We start from the raw sequence: 21,568 nt of genomic DNA on the forward strand, positions 1-21,568 counted from the left end.
CAAGGCCCGGCTGCTGCCTCACACTGGCCAGGAGCTCTGGGGAGCAGAGCTGCTCTCTAGAGAAAGAGCAGCCCTAGCATCCACCCTGCCTTTCCTTCCCTTCACCACCTGCAACACTCCACTCAACTCTCGCACTGTTGTCCATCCCTCCATCTGCAGGTACAAACCGCAAAAGCAGGGACCTTAGTCTTGTTCACTGTTACCTCCTTGGTGCCTGGAATGGTGTCTGGAACAGTGCCTGGCACAGAGCAGGGATTGATGAATGAATGAATGAACGAAAAGACAAGCGATGAATAAGGTCCTAACTTACTGTTGTAGGTCCCACCATGTTTACTCCAAGACGGGATCACAGCCACTAAGTAATGGGTGTCTGCACAACAAACATGTCTTGTCCTGTTTCCACCTGTCACCTGCATTAGCCACCCTCTGAGGGTCATGGGAACAGGGAGGTGACTCTCAGTGGTCCTCATATACCCCACAAAGGACAAGGCAAAGGGCACTGCATTTGGGCAGCCAGGCAGTGGAGGCTGTGGAGGCTGTGGCCGGGTGGAACAGGCTCTGTTACTCATCCAGGCAAACATGTTTGCTCAGTAGGGCCCAATGGCTTTGGGGAGAGTCTTCCATTTTTAACTCAGTGGTCCAGGAATTACCACAAATATTTTCTCCAACTTACCTCCTTGGCAACTCTGAAACTATTCCAGAGAGTTACATAAAGAGGGAGAAGGGTAACCACAGGAGGTTTTTACAAAGCCATATAGAAAAGCAACATGGAAAGCAAACCTCACAATTCATGTGGTAACTCAGTGACAAGCAGCTGGACATGGCAGATGAGTGGCATCTACCAAGAAGATGAAAGCACAATGGAGGATAACCACAGCTAATGAGGCCACTTGCCACCAAGAGCCAACTCAACCATCTCCTCCCAACCTTCTCTGCTAGGGGCCTGGGAGAGAAGAGCCTAACCACCTAAAGGCAGCACTTCCTACCTTGCCTGATTTACCTGCATCCCACAAGAAGGGGAGGGGCAACAAAACTGACTAGAGGCCAAGAGCCCACACCTTGCCTAAGTGTCCAAGGAGACTCAAGATTCCATCATCACACCACAGGTCATCACACAGGTTCCAGAAGCACCACAGTAGCTTCTCCTTGTTCAAAAAGCACACTGGCACCTGCAGACACTGAGAACTGGAAACAGAAAAGACTGTGCTTTTCACTGTATTTCCTTCTATATGTCATTTGCTAACATTACTTCCCCAGTATTTAAACTCATTTTTTCAAATGTGTTTTCTTGAGTTAGTATTCTCCCTTCTCATTCTCATCATACAGATGGTACCAATCACAACAGAATGCAGCAGTGTGACCAGCGGGGAATGCAAGCATGTTTGTTACTACAGCCCACATTAACGTGAAAATGAGAAGGTTAAGCTGGCTGCAATCTCTACCTGTCATCCTACCAAAATGGCTCGACCCTGGCACCTCAGCCTCATCTATCAGAGAAGCTTCTCAGACTCAGGGCTGCTCCTTCCTTCCTGGAGCCCCGACACCAGATCCTTTCCTTCTCTTCCTCCACTTTCCTGCTCTTGCTGTGCAGTCCCACCTCAGGCAGCACTAAGTCTGCACTACAGGCCTAGGTGTGGCCTCTGGACCCCAACGTTTACCTGGTGGTGGTTTTTCCATCTCTCAAAGGTGATCGGGTGTTCAGGACCAACGGTCAACTCCCCGACTCTGCTCCTATAAGGATTTTGCCTCAGAAGCAGCTCCAGCACTCTCAGAGTAGGCGAGCTGGAGCCAAGTGAGACCCCTTTACTCTTACCTCCCACAGGTTTACTCTTACCTCCCGCAGGTACTGCACCTCCAAATAAATAAACCAACCCACACTAACTCCTTTTGGTGTGTCTTCTTTGGACCCTGATTTCAAACCCCTCATATGGTGGGCCTCAGCTCACATTCTACCCAAGTGCTCAGACACTTGCTGTCTGTGCATGTCTGCATATAGCCCCCTAACTTTTTACAGTGAGACTTGGTGCTAACTGGGGACACCAAGGGGGACCTGGGGCTTGATGATGCCTGTGCTCCCCTCCCTATCTGGAGTCTTGCCCCCTTGACCTCACATTGATTCTCCTCTCCCTGCGAGCATCTACTGAGCCACTGCTGTTGTCACACGTGTGTCCTCCCGACAGCCCCAGGAGACATGCCCATGGGAACATCACTGCTCAGATCTGACCCCAAAGGCCAAGCTCTGCAGCACGATCTCCCCTGAGACCCTTGCACCTGCAATAGCCTAAGCCATGGCAATGTTTCTCTGGGTGACTTTCCCACCCTTGTCCAGAGTGTATGACAATTACATAGTTGCAACTGCATCATAGACACTTTTCTTTTTCACTGAACACTTGTTTTCCTGTTGCTACATAATCTTCATAAGGATCATGTTTAACAGCTAAATGTTCCATTAATGCATAATTTCCTTGACCTCTGACTGCTAGACATTCCATTTCCTTCCCAGTTCTCCTACTACGACCAATGCTGCAATGAACATCTTCAAACATACAACTTCCTTCTCTTTTTTTCCCTTAAGGACAAATGTCCAGCTTTTAAACTTTGCTCCAAGGGTCCAAACACTTTAATAGCAACTGGTACTACCTCAACCGTTTTAATTCCTAGTTCACACACGACACCCCACAGACCACGGCCCCTGGGGTATCTGCAACACTAACAAAGACTTCTGACACTAGCACATCAGGCTTGCCGACCCATGACCATCACCTGTAATAAGCATTAGGACTAACTGGAAGAGAGAAAATGTGCTAAGATGACAAACAAATCAAATGAGTTCACCAGTACCTGAAAACTGGGATATTACTGAATATAAATCTAACTGCTACGATAAATAAAACAAAAGTATAAAATATAGCACACTGACAGGGAAAAGAACTTATGCCAAATCCCGGTTCCCATTCAAACTTCCCAAGCTACTCCCCACCCCCAGGGGTGCACATACCCATGTGCAATTCTGGAGCCTGATGTAGGAAAAAGCTTTAGGGAGAAGTCACTAGTCAGGCCAGGGCTCCAAATGAATATTAGCTCTTTACATTCTTCCACTTTAGTCTTGTCCTAAGCAAAATAGCACCTTGGCTTTGGGTAGCAGATTATACTTTTTCTAGGGCCATTAAAATAAATGCATAGCTATCAAAATAAAATGGATCCCCTCTAAGTACGTAAAACTCTTTTGCATGGTGGGCAACACTGACTCCCCCAGCCCACAGCTTTCATGTAATGTACTGGCAGCCTCTTCAACTCACAGATAAGCTCCAGTCTCTGCCCCTTCAAACAGATGCCACGCTCACCGCACAAAGATCGTAAACAGACGTACAGCGTCTCCAGAAGTGCAAGAAGAAGACGTGTGAGGCTGAAGCTGGAGGGAAGAGGAGGACCATGCTTCTCTAAATACTATTTTTTTCAGACCCTGAATCCCCCATTAAGGTGGGGGGCAAAGAAAAACCCCTCAGACACTGCTGTATTTCTGCCTCTGCTAAGCTCCTGACCAGGGGATCTTCTCACTCCTCCCTATTTCTCAAGGACTTCAGTTGGGGCCTTCTGGGGGGAGAAGGGGGGAAGCATTTATCCAATCACATTCAGTGCCTGCTGTGTGCCACATTCTGCACAGGATGGGAAGCAGGGGGTAGTGCTCAAGCCTTAGCTCACAGAGCACCATCCTGGGTGGCTGTCCCAGCACTGCGCTCATGAGGGAAAAATGGGGATCAGAACTGCAGGCATGCGCAGACACAGGACAGGGGGGTATAAAGGGTGTGTAAGGCAAAGAGATAGGTGGGTAGAAGCCTCCTCTGCCAGTGACATGAGTCTGGCGTACCCTGGGGATTGCAGTGGAGGTCTGAGTTGGGCTGTTACCATCACCACTGAGGAGCAACCCAAGCTCATCTGACTCCCTTGGCAGAAGCTTTTGTGCGCAAAGCCCCTCCACATGTTGCTGGTGCTGCCTCCCTGCTCCCACTAGCCTCAGGCTGGAACTGGGGTTTGGCTGTAGCACCCTGAGGTGGGCAGGGGAAGATACTTCCTCTGAGCTTCAGGCCTCATCTGTGCCCCAGGGGGGACAGCACCATCCAGCCCAAAGGTGCTCTGAGAACTAGAGACATTGTGTGCAAAGCCCGTGGCCACCAAAAGGCAATAACCAGCACTTGTCACAGAGGCACTGGCTCTGCTTCTGTCCCCTCCTGGCATAACCCTAGACTCCCACCAGGCTGAGTGAAGGGATAGCAGATATCATCTCCCTTTGTGCCAACTTTCCTCCCACTGATAAAAGCCTGCATGTCCTGCCTGTTGTAGGAGCTTTGCTGGAAAATGCACTAGGAAGAAAGAGTTGGGCTCTTTTTAACCTCAGTAAGGCCCATCAGGTACAACTTTTTTTGTTAAGAAAGTCTTACCTGGAGCTCTACAAATTAGCACCCAGATTTTCCAGGGTCTATCAGCCTCCTTTTATAGGAAGGAAGGTAAGGCACAGAGAGGACCTAATCTGCTAGATCACACAGCTGGGTCTCGGGCCCAGGCAGCCTGGCTCCCAAGCACTGGCTCTTTACCGCACACTCAGCTGCCTCTCACAGAAATACACAGATAAGGCACAGCTGTGGCCTTGAAGGCGCTCCCAGAATGGCTGGGCAAGCAGACCATGATTAGGCAACTTCAAACAGTGCAAGGCGGGAGGCTGTGAGATGGTCAGTGCTACGGGGTCTCCAAGGAGCAGGACGAAGGTATCTCTGAGGCCTAAAGAGTACATGGGAGTACTGTTCTTGCTGTGTGGGGACAGATCAAACCAGATCGGGAAGGTGAGGGGACACGCCAGGAGCAAAGGGCCAGGGGCACACAGGAGCACACTGAGTGCAGAGAACACAAGATAAGAATAGAGGGGGGGCACAGGTAGGACATGTAATGATCCCAAGACATGCTGAGAGCAGGGAGTGACATGATCGGACTGCAGTTTTAAACTGCTGGCTCCAGCTGCCTGGTGGAGAACTTGCAGCTGAGGCAAGGAGACAAATCTGCTGTTGCTGGCTAGCTCCAGGGAAGGAGATGGTGAGGGGCAGGACAGGGTGGGTGTGAGATGAAGGGGAACACTGAGACAGAAGGAACCCAGGGGCTCAGGATGACAGGCTGTGGAGCCCACTGCGTTTCACCCACTCCAGATGTGCCGGTATATAATCTACCACTAAGACAGATAAATGTGCCAACTAGAAGACAATGCGACCCAGAGACACTGAAATAGGACTGAAAGGGACATCTTGCTCCTTGTCACAATGACCCTGAGAGCTCAGGGCTGCGCAGAGGCACAGTCTCCCTCACATCTAGAAACCCATCTGGGACCAGATGCTGTTCCCAACTGTCCCCTCTTCTCAACCACAACTCAACAGGTCCTAAGGCTGGCATACCTGGCTTCTTCCTTCCTACCAAGGTTGGGGCAACAGCTGTCACACCTGAATGCCACACCTCCCTGGTCCAGCTCACCAGTTACCTTTCCAAGCTGAATACAAAACAACTTTGGGGCCTGAGTGGAAGAAGCCTCTGCACACCTGAACTCTTAGGAGGTTCTTCTGCCTGCACTGCCCTCCCTCAAATGACCCTTAGGTGGTCCCACTTGCTGCCCCCACCCACCTCATTCACAGGCATCCTAGGATCCTCTTCTGCACAAAGCCATAAAACCCTGTCACCATGTTACCATGCTCATGCCCAACCAGTACTGTGGCTGACAGGTACCGCATGTGCAAATGGATGGGGCAGCCAAAGGAGTGAGGGGCTGGGCTCGGAACCCAGAATCTCCTTCTAAATGGTCATGAGCAAGTCACCATCATAGGTCACTTCTGTGTCTCTAAGAATGGCAATTGCTCCCCCGTGGGATTGTGTTAGGATCTGCCTGGCACGTGCTGGCCAGATGGGGGTCCCAATCTGTGCAATGGGAATTACTGCACTCATAGCTAAAACAGATGTGATCCTGAGGACTCCAGGGCTTTTCCGAATGCTAAAGTGATGTATGATGGGAGCTACAGAAGATCCAGGGCAATAGACTTTAGCAGTCTTCTCATTCTAAGTAGCAGGGCCCTAACCCTGGTTGCCTCTGTATGTCTGGGACAGACATGTCCTCAGGTGTCCTGAGGTTCTGCCTCCATGCTCAGCCCAGCAGGCCTCTTGAAGCCAACACCAGCTCTTCCTGCACTTAACCTTGCACACTTAAGCTCAGCTTTCAAGAAAGGGAGGAGACAAGGTACTGAGGCTCCAGGTAGTGCTGGCAGGTCAGAGCATGACGTTGCTTCTCTCTGGCCCCTAGTCTTTGAGCACCAGCTCTGAGCAGTGGAGGAGCAAGAGGCACCCACGGTAGTGCCCCTCCATATCTGCCGCTGTGGAAACCACCACTCTACACTTTCACTGACAGACTTACTGGAGGAGAGACTGAGTGGAGACACAAATAATATTCAAAAAGCATCATATTAGCAAAAGTCTAGAAGCCAGCTCCACAATGAAATGGCTTCATGGAATATTATGTTGCAGTTAAAGGACTGAGTTATACTTGTATGTAACAATGACAGACAGCCAGGACAAGCCGAGGGAAATGAACCGGCTACAAAGTGATAGATGTGTATGCCAGAATTTATTTAAAAACCACGCAGTGTTCCGGGATGTATCTCTACATGCACAGGAGACGCACTCCAGACCCATGTCAGTGGTTCTCTCCAGAGGGACAGAAGAAACTTCATCAGTGACAGAGGGGCCTTAGCTATTAAGTCAAACATTTAAAGTTTTAAAGAAGGAGAGTACATTTATTGCTTGTGTACTGACAAATCCATGAGAACAAAAAGAAATAAAATACATCATTTTCAGCAGAAGACAGGGCAAAGGAAAGCCCCAGATTGTGGGCTGCACCTTGATGTGTAGGCTGGGGTGGCCCAAGGATCAGGGGGATGCGGGGCGGGGGGGGTGGGTGGTGATCTACCAGAGTCAGTTCTGCAGAAGGGACCTAGGATCTACATAAGAAGACTGCACACAGGGACGTTGGCTTTCAAACAGAGATACTGGGATTTCGAAGGTGACTCTAGGCCTGGTTTGCCAGATTACATTTCCACCTGTTCTCAGTGTAATTTCTTGTTCACGCTAAGTGTTCTGGTTTGGACAAGAAGACATATTATCGTCCTGACTACAAGGACAGGGAATCACAGCTATGCCTCCTGACATACCCCACACACTACTGCTTCCCACATATACTGTAGGCCACATGCTATGACACTGCTGGTAAGGACACTGTCCCACAGAGTCCTAGAGCCAGCTGCACTGGGGTAGGGCATCAGAAATTAGATTCTGCCCAAGATGACACAGCTCACACAGAGTTTGAGACACCAGTGTGGGCAGGACTTCAATGAGGCCCCGGGGTCCTCAGACTGAGATGCAGGCTGAAGGGCATAATACTCAGATAAATAAAAAGAAATGGATGTAACACAAACGGGTCCAGAAGCCCACTCCATGGAAAGGAGGTGCAGGAAACTCCACTGGCCTTCACTGCACCCAACTGCAGCCCCCATCAACTGTTGTCCCCACATAGCAAGAAGAGCAGCAGCAGAAGGGACTGGCACAAGGGCACCCTGACAAGAGACAGCACATCCATTTGCTGAGGCCAGGAGTGGGATCTCCAAGCTGGTGCTGGTTGGCATGAATGGAAAGGAGGTGAGAGGCTTGTATGAATGGTGGGTAGAGACGCAGATGTGACGAAGACAGGGAGGAAGGGGGCAGGTGGAAGATGCACCAGCACCAGACCCCACAGTGCTGGAAGGGAAGGTGCCAAGGGCTCATCCTGCTAACGGGAGCCCCTCAAAAAGGAAGAGATGAAAGCTGTACAGAGTCCTTAGCAACAAAGCACCTTTCACATCTCTCTCCTTATGGTATCGGGCTCTTGGCAAATCTGTCATTCAGTCAGGCTAGCTTTCCTCCCTCCTTCCCTCACACACTTCCTCACTTCCACCTCCTGCAAAGGGATGGATGTTGGGTCACTAGCCTACCAGCCAGCTCAGAACAAACCTGTGGCTCCACTCTGGCCCTTAGCGGATCACTTGACTCCACAAGCCTGAGCCCACCTGGGCACAGTGTGTTGGGAGGCTGCAATGTTGGCCTCTCAGGGGCTGCTATTTCCCTGCTCCCTATAAGATTGTGATGTGATGGCTTTTGGTCTGGGTCCCCAAAAGTACAAGCACCTTCATCTAGTTAGGAATAAAACCAGTCTACAAGCTCGACCAGTCCTTCTATCTCACTAACTAGCAGTGTGATTCTCAGTAAAGCAGCAGTGCTGGACCCTGTGGCCAGCAAGGGAGAGACCACTGAGACTCTGAACTGTCTTAAGATTGTCTGGCCCCATAAATAAAGCTTGCATGGTCAGCACAAAGCAGCCTCAAGATGCAATGGGTGTGAGTTTCATTCTTTCCTTTTTTGGGGGAGGGGACAGAAATATGGCATTAGGCATTCTGGGATCCAGGGCAATTTTTATACCCTAGTGGTGAGGTTAGCAGCAGTGACTCCTCAATCTGGAAGGAGAACACAGCCAGAGATGGAATTGCTCAAGTTTCGGGGGTTGGGGTGGCACACTTCAAGAGGTGACACTTATCTCTAACATCAGGGAAACCTTGGATGTCCATTAGGACTACATACTCCAACTGCTGTAGCCAGCAGAGAACAGACACGAGAGTTTATTTAGCAGCTATTTATTTACCAAGAAAATAAAAATGTATTGTGCATGTGCTGAGGAGGAAGTCAGGGAAACAAGAGAATAGGACAAGTGACTGTAGTGAACACTTGGAAGAAAATAGTGTGTCTTGTTAGAGAAAAGCTTCCTCCCAACCACTGGCCCAGGAGAGGTGCTCACCTAAACCCTGAAGCCCCAGAGAGGATGGACAGCAAAGGTACTGGAGCACAGTGGCCCTCAAAACACTTGAATCAAGAGAACCTTCCAGTAACCAGCTGCAAAGGCACTGATGCCATCTTGTACAAAGACCCTATGGCTTGTAGCCCAGAACTCCACCTGCACACACACCAATACTGTTGCTCTTTCTAAGGAGCTGCTGTCCCCTGCGCCAGAGTCCAAGCTGGCCATGGGTAGGGACTCCACCCTGGAGTGTGCTGGAGTCAGCTCACACCAGACCATGAGAGCCCAGGGTGAAACTTTCAAGAATCTTGGGTGACAGCTATTAAACAGCCATTATTAAAAAGGCAACGACAAAAACTTACAATCAGTTGTACCAAAAACAAAGGTGATGAAATACTCAAAATCATCACTTCCTACTTTTCCCACATTTAGTATTATCTAGATTTTCGAGTTTATGCACGACTATTGTATATCCATGGTGGAAATGGTATGCTACTGGGCATCTCTTACCAACTCCACATTCGTGACATCATGTTAGTGGCTTAAAATTAGCCTTGGTGGAAGTATTTAGACAGTGGAAATTGGCAAACACTACTAATCAGAGCTTGATTTATGTCAGGTTGGTGGGCTCTAGACCAGGAATCTGCAAATCATGCAGCCCAAAGACTGTTTCTGTAAATAGTGCTTTCTCATTTATATATGTATGTGTTTTTTATCAAGAGAAAATTCACATAACATAAAATTAATATGTAAATAAAGTTTTATTGGAACACAGCCACATCCATTCATTTTCATATTGTCTATGGATGCTTCTGGTGCTATAAATAAAGGCAGAGTTGTTACAAACACCACATGACCAAAAATATTTACTATCTGGCCTTTTATAGAAATAATTAGCCAATCCTTGCAGTTTAGATTTAAGAAAGTGATAGAGAAAATGTTGATAATGCAGATTAAACTTAACAGTGTTTCACGCCTGTTACATCAGCCGTTACATCAGGAACAGCACAAACAATAATTAAGGAACTATTCTTCCAGTATTTGAAAACTATTATCTGATTCAGCAATCACTTGACTCATTAACAAACAAAAATGTCAATCAATATTCACATCAGAACTACATTCATAAGTTGACTATTGATACAAAAGTTAAGCAAAAATCAACAAAAGCAGTCTGTGGGAAACAACTGGCTATATGAAATTGACAGTGTCCAGTATTTCATTATTATTTGTAAACTGTATGCTACTCATCCTCAGTAAAATTTACAAACTTATGTGTGTATGTATATGCATACTTTTTTCCTAGAGAACCCATTGTCAAACATTTATGGGTACATTACAGAGTAAATTAGAGTTCTTCGTTATTTTAAAGTACTTAAAATAGCATTTAAATGAAACTAGGACCATTATCATTCCTTTATTTTAACATTACATATAAATGAAGAAAGAGAAGAACCTGGATTCTTTAAAAATGCCAATGCTTATAAATTACTAAATGCTTACTGAAAAATGGTTCTAAGTTTTATCAGCTCTACATGACAACAGAATTTCTCCAGTGATTATTGAAGTCAAGCAAAATCTAACCTAACCTATAAAAGAATGTTCATGGACATGGCAGTCCCCTTTATAAAAATCAATGTTATTTGGAGAGTTGATAAAAATTCAATATTTAATACATTCCCTAATACTTGATTTTTCTTATAATTATACTGAAGAAATGTAATGTTCCCATCTTTGTCTCCAGTCCCACTTCCAGTTTTCTAGGGCACTGTCTGGATGCCATTATTTCCTGTGTCATGACATGAAAGAATCTGCAGGCAGGGTAACAACAGGGAGGGGGCAGGGTGGTCAGCATAGGCCTGAAGGAGTCTGATGGTCACAGATGTGGGGAAGGGGCCTGGACAGTCATGAATGAGGGAGAGTGTACACTGAGGTATCAAAGGAAAGAGGGGCCCCAAGTCACAGAGCATCATCTGTGGATCATGACATAAGCAGTAGGGATGTCTATTCTAAGCACATGTCTATTCAGGGTCTTAAGTGACAGAGTGGTGTGATATTGGTTTGTAAGTGAAGAGAGAAGTTTTCCAAGAGGAAGATGGCCAGGCTTAGACTAGAGCAGGAGGAAAAAGGATAAATGGAGAACTTATATTTTGGCGGTGAAGCCACAGAGACTTACAGGAGGAAAGGAGGAAGCACAAATGACTTAGGAGTTTAAAGGAGCCACAGATACGGCTTCATCGACTACAATGATGAAAACCTGGAGTTCATACCTGTCCTCTCTGTCCTGGTGGGCTGGACTCCACTCCTTTGAGAGCATGAAGAATGTGGGTCCAAAACTGGGGAACTTGGCTGGGGTAAGTATTGTACACCCCTATTCTGAACCTCCTGGAAACACATGAGAGGAAATACTCCTCTCCTCTTCACTGGCTGCAGTACAGAGGCCCCGTGATCCACTCCACACCTGATTGCTCTCAATAGTTCTCAAGTGCTATTCAGGCTAAAGCAGTTTACTTTTATTTTTCATTTACTGTTTAACTGAAAAGACAATGGAACATAGGGGGGAAAAAAAACACAAAAACTGTTCCTACTGCCCCAACACAAGTGCCTCCCATTTTACTCAAAGTTCTAATTTTTATGCTTTTCCTAGTGTATTCACAGCTGACAACAATGCTCCTTTTCTTTCCTTTTCTTCATCACAGTAAGGCTTGTCCATTTCTCTATAGAGCCTCAGGATGGCTGGTTCTTCATGACTCTATGCTATCTGACCCTGTGGATGCACCATGATTTCTTCCTAAGCTTCTCCCATGTCATTTATTAGTGACATTAATGATGATTATTACATGAATATACCCATTAACACTGTTATTAAAAATCATCATGTATCTATAAATTAATTTCCAAGAGTAAAATGACTAGATCAAAGGACATGAATGTGGCTATGTCTCTTGCTATATAGTTTCCAAAAAGGTGAAGTAAGTAGCTCCTGGCTCCTGCCAGCAGGGTAGTGTGGGTTGAGGGAGTTGGGGTGGGATAGGCCCAGTCTTGATTACCTGCCAATGCCACTCTTCCCACATGTTTTGAGTACAAGCTGTATTTTCTGATTACTAATGACATCAACATTTCTCTGTCCAGTGATTTCTGAGATCTTGCGATTGTTGAGTATGTTCTCCATTAGAAAAAGATACTGCTTCCTAAAGGCAATTTTGCACAAACTTATTTTGGTCACCACCATCTGCGACCACAGTACAGAGGGACTAGGAATAGTTCAGGGGAGTTCCAACCCAAGCATCTCTTCCAAAGAAGTGTGCCTTTCCTTCCACGAGTTTGTGATTTTGTTCTAAAACCAATTTCTTCCTGTTTCTCCCCTAGGGAGCTTTTAGAAATGTGAAAAGTTATGCAGTGTTGTCTGCTAACTGCTCACTGCTCACACTAAAGGGAAGAGTATCTTTGAGCTAGCACCAGCATCTGTGAAAACCTAAGTTAAATATCTATAAACTCCTCCAAAGGGAATAAATTCCCCCACCCCTAGAAATGAAGAGAGGTGGCTGATGTGTGTTCAGTGCCTACTATGTACGCAACAATTTCCCTTTAGCCATCATTTACCTGTCAGTAGGGTTAGGGGCTTGTCCTCACTTTATTGAGGACAGCAAATTTGATATATTGACAGCAAATAATTGATGTAACTTGTCCAAGGACAAACAGCTCAGAGACAGATGTAGAGATCAGAACCCAGGTCTAACTCAAAACCCTTGCCCATTCAATACTTTTCTTTCGTTCCTTCTTTCTGTCTGTCCATCTATTTTTTACTGGGGTGGAGGTTGTCAGAGGATTTCTAGTTAAGCACATTCATCAATCTACACTGGAGAAATGAGATGGCTTTCTTCCCTACAAGACGACACTTGTGAATGGGGCTGACATGGCTCAGAGGCTTCAGAGAGACAGACATGGGAGAAACCAGGGCCATTTGGCCAGGAAGGGGTCAGGGACCAGAGCGGGGACAGGAGCCCCATCCTGCATCCCCATGCCAGCCTAGTCACAACCTCTACTTCTCATGTGGAAAAAGATAATACAGCCAGAGCTCTCACCCAAACAAAGCACAAGTGATCCAAGGCCCTAGAAGTAAGCTGTCCAATTTAGGTGGGCATTAAAATTAAATTGAAATTTAAAAGTCAGTTCCTTGTTCTTACCAACCACATGTTAAGTGCTCACTATCCAAAACGGCACATGACAGTGCACACAGAAATTATCTCCACCAAAACATGGTGCTCTGGGAGTAGAGAAAGGGCTCCATAGGATTCCTACACATCCCTCTCTTGTCTACAGTGGGCGCAATGTTGCCTCATGATGAAAGCAAAGGCTCTGAGGTCAGCTAACCAGCTGCTTAACCTCACTAAGCCCCAGTCTTATCGATAAAAGGGGTAATACCTAGCATAGAGTGAGCACATTAAGAGTTGATGCTGTGGTCTGCCTCTTTGCTATAGCCTAAAAATAAAGTCCCTGCAGAGACTGCCCTTATGAAGATGACACTAGAAGACTATGAGCAGTTGATTTAAGTAGGGTTGGCCATTAGGTTTAATGAGGTCCAGGCTGAACTCCAGCTGTAAGTCTATTACCAATGGATGGCATTAAAATCCCCTCCTTCCAGCTACATGGCCTCAGGTAAGGACAACCTCCCCCAATCTTTCCTTCACCTATAACAGGGATAGTACCAGCTCCCACATGGTTATCTCTGTGACTAAACAGAAGCTGGGCACTATACCAAGCACCCAATATGCTCAGCTCCTCAGGATGACACTACCAGGTGATGGTACCAACAGCCTCATGTCATAGAGAATGAGGCTTGGAAACAATAAATGATTCACTCCAAGGCCACAGTATAGTTGGGGTTCAGAAGCCCCTGCTGGGGGGAGTCCTGGCTCAGGCCAAAGGAAGGAGGATTGTGATCAACTGTGCAGCTGGGCCTGAGCAGTTCTCTATGCCATTGAGGGGGACTGGGCAAGTGCTTCAACATCTAGAGCTGCCTACCCTCCTTCCCTGGGTCCTATCACTAGCATCCAAAATCCCCCAGACACCCCAGACTGAGTGACACACTCAGGACAGACTTGGCGCCCAAGTGCTGACCATGCCACTACGGCTCAAAGAGAGTCTATAAACCATAGGAGGGCCCTAAAGGGCTGAGGGCTGGCGATGTCCAAGCAGCTATTAAAGGAGTCGGGGCATCTTCCAGGGAACCAGCCACCCCAATTCTAATGCTCATGAGCTGAGCAGGTGCCTGCCCAGGCCTCACCAAACCTGAACCCTTATCCAAACCCAGCTCTGTCCTCCCAGGTTAGGCACTGCTTGTGCTCATCTGTAGCTTGAAATTAGAGACAGACCACATCCATTCATAAACTGCTTACTGGCTCTAGCAGAATGAACCTGCTTACTATGTACGAGCAAGAAAAGAACCAAGTGGGACAGGGAACGCAGGCATGCCAGACAGGTTAAAGGTGCTATAGGAAAGGTCGAACCAGGTTCCAGAAAAAGCCATGACAGTGCACTTGGGACAGTTGACACTGGCCTTGCTGGTGGAGGTACCTTGGGCCCAGAAATTGGAGGCAGGTAGAAAAGGAAAAAGAGAAGGGAGAAAAGAGGGAGGGTGGACCGTCCAAATGGGTGTGCATGGCAGGTCAGAGCTGACTGAGCAGCTGAGCATGGCCAGCGGGGGGTGTGGGGAATGCTGGGCCAGTGTGGTCTGCTGAGTCTATCTAGACTCTCTTGGCTGCAACTAACAGAAAAGCCAGCTCAAATAGGACTCATCAAGAAAAGAAGTCGCTGGCCCACCTAGCCAAAAGTTCAGAGCAGAACTCACTTTGCAATATGGTGACTTAGTCCTCCCTTCTGGGCTGGTCTCACTACTGAGCTGCCTATACACAAGTAGTAGACCCCAGCAGTGACCTGCTCATATCCTTTCCCATTTAAGTCACCCCAATAATTCCAGCAAAGGGCTAAAACTTTCAAGAGCTCTGAATAGGTCATAGGCTCATCCTTGAACCAAACACTGACCAGGAAGAGGCAGCACCATGATTGGCTAATTTCCAGTCACTAAACACCCCATTGGGCATGGACCAGAGGGAGGGCACAGCAGCAAGGGAGCTGAATGCACCAAGCCTATGAACTGTTAGCTCCCATGATCGTCAGGACCCAAGACAAGTCAGCCACAGGGCCACATCCTAGCCTTAACAGCCTAAGCATCTTATACATTCTCCTCAGAAAATTAAGGCCGCAAACCTAACCTCATCCAAGGCCGCATGGTGAACATCAGAGTCAAGATCCCAACTCGCTTCTGCCCAACAACAGAGTCCAAGTTTTCCATCCAAAGAAACACTGTCTTCTCCACTTTTTGCCACCAGAACTGAGAGTTTATCCATTCAACACATGGCCCCAAAAGAGGGGAAGAAATATCCCAGTCTGTTTTCAAGCACTCGCTCTGTGGCCAGTGCAGAGGAAGCGAAGGAGGCAGAAGACTGGCTGGTTAGTGGCTGCACTAGACCTCCCTGAAGATCTCATTTGCAGGAAGGAAGACACCATGGGAGGGAGACCCCAGGGCAGCTCTGAGGTAACCTGAAAAGTGGTGGCACCACCAACCGACAGAACACAGCATGTGACGGCAGGAGGAAAGAAGGTGTATTTGCTTTGGAATGGGCTGCCTGCACATCCAGGACAGCAGTCAACTAGGAGCTGTGGCTCTGAGAGCACCCGAGGAAAGTCTTAAAGGCCAGTCAGGGGTCTGAGCAGTGCAGGGCAAAGCAAAAATGTTTAAGGAAGAAAGAGGCACTGTGAGTAAGGGGTTTGGAGCAGCAGTCCCCAACCTTTTTGGCGCCAATGACCAGTGCTCCTATGAGAATCTAATGCCTGATGATCTGAGGTGGAGCTGAGGCGGCGATGCTAGCGCTGGGGAGCGGCTGCAGATACAGATGAAGCTTCATTTGCTCGCCTGACGCTCACCTCTTGCTGTGCAGCCTGGTTCCTAACAGGCCACTTACCTGTACCAGTCTGTGGGCCAGGGGCTGGGGACCCCTGGTTTGGAGAGACCAGAAAGGCCAAAACAGCAAGGAGCAAGGGGGTCATGGGACAACGGCCTTAGGCCTCATTCATTCCATGGAGGTGCATTCAACACTGACTGTGCTGTGGGCACTAAGAATGGCAATGACCCAGGAAGACTGCCTGGAGTGACAAACACAAGCACATCCTCATGCCCAAGATTGGCTCATCCTACAAAGCAGATACCACTTCCTATTTCTCAATTTGTGAGAGCCCACCACCGACTAGAGAGAAAACCATGTCCACTCTACTAACACAGGAGGATCATCCTCAAGGCACAAGCAGGTGTCCACTCCCCTGATTCTGAGTGGGGCTGAGAAGCAGGTTCACCAGAAACCCTAAGACAGCCCGACCCCTCTCTCGGACCCTTTTCCTTACCGTTTTTTGTCCTATCACGTGGAAGAGCAACAGCAGCTAGGGGAGCCTATTTTTTTTGTCTGCAGGGTAGACTCTGCTTCTCTTGCAAGCTCCTCCCCAATTTCCTGTGGGCACTAACCCCTTTCTTACAAGGCTCCCTTCACCCCATCTCCAGGCCAAGCCAGAGTGATTTTCCAGTTTTCAAACTAGAAGCCGAGTGAATCCCTTCTGTAGTGGCCTAGGCTTCAAACTGAGGAGCTGCTGCATTTCCCACCACATGGAAAAAGTCTGTCCACGGGACAGAGACAGAAACACACACGTACACACATACGAACACGGTGCTGAGAACAAAAACCAGAAATATTGTTTCCCTTTCAGTTCTTCCACTCTAATTTCAATCCCAAATGGCACTTTGACTCAGCGATGAGAAGAGGGGAAAGGTTATAAGCAAAGGCAGGATGAGCTCACACAGCACCTGGTGAGGGGGTTAGGGGTGGGGGAGGGGTAATGCTTCTGCCCTTTGGTAAGAAGTTAGGCTTCTGCACTCTCAATGGCAGCACTGCCTTATCAACCAACCTACAAAGTGAGAACTTTAAATGCTTGAAAAGCTCCTTTAAAATAGAAGTGAAAGTGAAATATTCATTCACAAACCCGTTCCCCCATCGCACCTAAAACTTAACATGTGGCCCACTTCTGTCACTGCCAGGCTATGGAGAGCAGACATCACCAATTTCAGGTGCTTGCTGAGAGCCTCCCAGAAACATGGAGAAGAAAAAATGCTGAAGGCCACGAAAATCACCTGACCCTACCCCTCTCAGTTACCTAAAGGGAAGAAGTCAGGCCCGGAAATGCAGGCATCAGTTTCCGATTACCCAGGTTAACCAGGGGGAGGGGACAGACAAAAGGAAATGGGCAGATAAGATCCGACCAGCCCTCCCAGACCTCAGCCTTGGCCAATCTGTGTCTCTTAGCCAAGGGGACATTATGTCTGGAGAGCTCAGCTCTTGCCCCCGTCATGGGTACCACTTTCTCATGACTATAAGATGCCTGAGTGGCCTGGGCCTCCCAGACTACATCACCTCCCCTGGCCGGGCCTTGTCTGAGCAGGTACTGCAGCACCAGGAGAGTTGATGGGGACACAACAAGCAGCACTGTGGTGGGCGTTCCTGGTTTCCTGAATGCTCCTCAGCCCAGGATGGGGTTGGAAGCTGCAACCTGCACTTACGCAAATACAAGGTAACAGCAAGGTGCCCAAGTGTGACTATGAGCCAAGTCAGAGTATGAAGGTTCAACCAGAAGGCATGGGAACTCAGAACCCTATGCTGCAACCTCACCCATCCAAACCACCCCATCAATTCCTCCAGACCTTACATTTCATTTACACCCATTTTGCCATCTGGACCCAAGTCTCCAAGGCCCAGCACTTCGCCTGTTTGATGGCACTATCACATCAAAGAGGTGATTAAACCAGCACGCATCCAGGGGACATTGCCAGCCTGTTCCCTGCCTCACTTGCCGTTCTCCCATGAACAGGCCCCTGATGTCTCCTGGGGCATCCTCTCTATTCTGGGCCTGTCTGGGTGGAACTAACACCATGCCCAGAATTACGGGAGAACCAACCAACATAGCTTGCTAATTCCAACGAAGCCTGAAGGTACTAGGAAAGATCTGCTGAGGCTTCTGCGAAAGAGTCACCTGCTCTTTTTCCCTGGATGATGGTCCACAGAGTGAGTCTTGACGCTGGGGGGGATGGGGAAAAGACATCATATTGTATGAAGGCAACACTACAAAAGTCTGGAACAGAGAGAATGCCTTTGAGTGACATGAGAAAATCAGCTCCATTGCTTCTTAAGCTCCCTCTCTCTGAAGAAGACTCACCAAGAGAATTAGTAAAGGAAGTAAAGACAGGTGCTCTGCCAGCAACTACCTAAAACAATGCTGGAAGCAAACAATGTGAAACAATTAGTGGAAAGGGTCAACTGTTCCTATATTACATACCTACAAACCAGTGTCATTCACCCCCACAGACAATACGGAAAAGCCAGCTTGCCAACTGCTTGCCCAGCACAGATGCAAGATGTACCAAGGGGGTAAATAAAGTGGGAAGTGGCTTCTAGGAGGGCTGGCCTTAAGAAGAGGAAAGTTAGCTACCTGGGGTTCACTTGGAGGAAAGAAGATATGGCTGCCATCCCATAGCCCAACCTGAGCTAGGCCAGGGACCTGATGGCAACAGGGTTCAAGAGACTAAGTTAGAATGGGGGTAAGAGATATCAAAAATAAGCCATCGAGGCAACAAGAATCCAGCCCAGAGTATGTGCAGGCAGAGCTGTGACCAGCCTGAAGGGCCAGGTGGCTGCCCAAAGAGCCAAGTGTGATCAGGGGTGTGGGTAAGGGATAGAGCTTAAGGTACCAGTGGGGCCACCTATGGTGTCCTCAGTGTGAGCTGCCGTCATGCACACCTGAGTCCTCTATCAGTAATTCACTTGGCTGCTGATATCTACACCACAGAATCCCCCACCACAGAATCAAAGCCAGCCATGGCCTGCCACCTACATTACTCTGTGCAAACAACGGACAAATGACCAGGGTCTCCACAGGGTTGACCCACCACAGGATGTTTTGAGAAAGCATCACCCAATTTCTGACTATGAAGAATGAAACCCAGGGGAGAAGGGTGTCCAGGAAGAGTCTGGTTTGTCACATGACCAAAAAAGGCCAAAAGGTCCCAAAGTAGCATTTAAACAGCATCTCCTGGAACAATGCAGGCAGGGATCAAAGATCACAGTCATCTTTTCTCTGCTAGAGATAAAAAATGTCAGCCAAGAAACAAAAAGAACCACCTCACACCTTTTCTTCAGACAGTTCAAGAGAAGCACAAAGCATTTCCTCCTGGCCTGGAATAAAAATGTCCACAGAGGGATCCTGCATAAGGATCCGGACCCAGGCAGGAAAATGGAGTGCCTGCCTGTACCCACTGCGCTCTCATGGTGACATGGGAAGCCACATCAGGTGGGTGAGGACTGGGGGGTGGGTTCCAATCCAGCGTGGTCCCTTTTAACTGTGTGCCTCCTAAAAAAACTGAACCTTCCACACTAATACAAGTACCTGCCTCCACAGCTGCTGTACAAATTAAATGCATTCTGAAACCATGAGAAGTGATGAAAAGTACAGCACCTTGTACCTGCTCAGTGTTCACAGCCAGTCTCCAAGATCGGCCCTTTTCTCAAGATCATCAAGCATCTGAGCACCCAGTTGCTGGGCAAGTTCTAAATACCTGAGGAAGAACTCACGGTCCACTACCAGAGGGCTTGGGATCCAAGGAAAATGTGATCAACAAGACCTGTTACCAGCAAATTAAGTTATGTGTGGTGCCTGAGGGAGACTGCCTTGGATTAAAACAGGAAAGGTTTCTAGAAAAGGAAGAGCAGTAGGGAGGCGGGGGGATGGGGATGAGACATGACAAACAGGAGGTGCAAAGGTACCGATCCTAGGTGTCCCACACAGACAAGTACAGCTTACAGATTTAAGTTAATGCTGTTTGGATGACAAGAAGTAACTTTATTTCAAAGCATGACTACATTAGCTTCTGTCCTTGAATGTTCTCAAAAAACAGCTACTCAAAGTATGCCTGTTGTTATATGGAAGTTCTCGAATGTTTCTGATCATAAAAGTGGATCCTGACAGACTAAAGGTTAGGAGTGACTGGGCTAGAAGATTTTAAGGGGGAAAAGATTGTAGGAACTGGGCAGAAAATGGAAACACAAAATTTAACATTTAAAAACACTTCATGTTTGTAAGATTATAACTCTGAAGACACACAGGAGTCCAACTTCCATGCTGGGCACTGCTTGTGGTGGTGGTGGGGATGTGAGACTGTACTTGTTAAAGCCCGCTGGCTTCTGAGCCAACTAGCATTGGGTTTAGGCCCAAAGTTTCAGACAGACTCCTCTGCAACACTAGACAGATTACTTAATCTCTGCTCTCTCCTAAAATGAAGTTCAGAGAAGCAACCAGGATGAGAAGCGCTCCACACTGTTCCTGGCCCACAGTAAGCTCTCAGTAACGGTAGCTGTTTGCTTCACAGCCTCTGATGGATAAGGACAATAAATTTGGTTGCAATGATCCTAGGAGCATTCCAAGGCTTTGAACCCATATGCCCAACAGTGACACCTCACCTGACGTGACCCTTCTTTTTAGCTGGCTGCACACACAATCACGGAATCTCTAGGAACTTATATATCAGGAGTGTGGGGGTCCAGATGGAGGGTCCAGGGATGTATGCACCCCCACCTGGCACAGTGGCCATGGACTGTCTCCAGTCAGCTCCAGTGATAATCAAGAGCTCCCCCAAAGTGCAGGGCTTCCCTCCCAAGAACTCCTGCCACCCTTTGGATTTGCCTCCAAAAGCCACACAGAGCAAACCGAACACCAGGGTATGACAACAATTCAAATACTTGAAACCAGCCCCTAGGCCCTTCACAGAACCTGACACCTGCCCCTTTCCATCCCACTGGTGAGAGGGCAAACTGTTCAAGACTTGCCAGCTATTCCTCCAAACCCTCTGTTCCCTTGGGGTCAGAGACAAACCAAGAACTGCTTTCTTGCATCTGACTGTAAAACTTTTCATTCTGAAAACTCAAATGATAAAGTATTCCTGAAAGCCATTTCACACTCTGAAGAATTCTGTACAATCAATCTTTGAATAAGACGCATAAAGAACCGTTCTGTCTGGACCTAAGATCTCTAGCCCCGTAAGGCAGCCACAAAGCCAGATCCTGCCCTCCATCGCATAGTCCATGTGCACACTCTAAGCCTGCGCTCATTACTAGAGAGGCTCCAGGTACCTCCAGGGTAAGGGTCAGGCACATCTAGGTCTGTAGCCTTCGCACCCCACACTTGCTATAAATGTTTATTCAACTGCTAAGCCACGTTTTTTCAGTTTTATCACATTATTCTATAAACAGTGTGTATCAGTTGGTCATTGAGATGTAAGTGTATTGCCTCCCAAGACCTGGAATTTGTTCAGAGTACTCTTAAATGCAGCATGCAGAACACTGGTAGGCCTCATGCAGAAAATGCTCCCTAGTTCATGGAATCCCTATGTCAATTCTTGCTCCATTTCTACACATATGCCTTGAGAGTAAAAAGGAGCTGTTTCAGAAGGGGGCTCTAAGTGTGGGCACTCCAAGGCCCAAATGAAAATGCACTGCCTACACTGCC

General features: G+C 47.8%; 1 protein-coding gene across 2 annotated transcripts in view; it reads right to left on the minus strand.

Annotated features, from left to right (window-relative positions):
- MED26 (mediator complex subunit 26) overlaps window positions 1–21,568 on the minus strand; it is a 43,689-nt gene that overhangs the window by 16,749 nt on the left and 5,372 nt on the right. The window lies entirely within an intron of this gene.

This window comes from Pteropus alecto, unplaced genomic scaffold (genome assembly GCF_000325575.1).
Source record: "Pteropus alecto unplaced genomic scaffold, ASM32557v1 scaffold160, whole genome shotgun sequence".
NCBI classification, from domain to species: domain Eukaryota; kingdom Metazoa; phylum Chordata; class Mammalia; order Chiroptera; family Pteropodidae; genus Pteropus; species Pteropus alecto.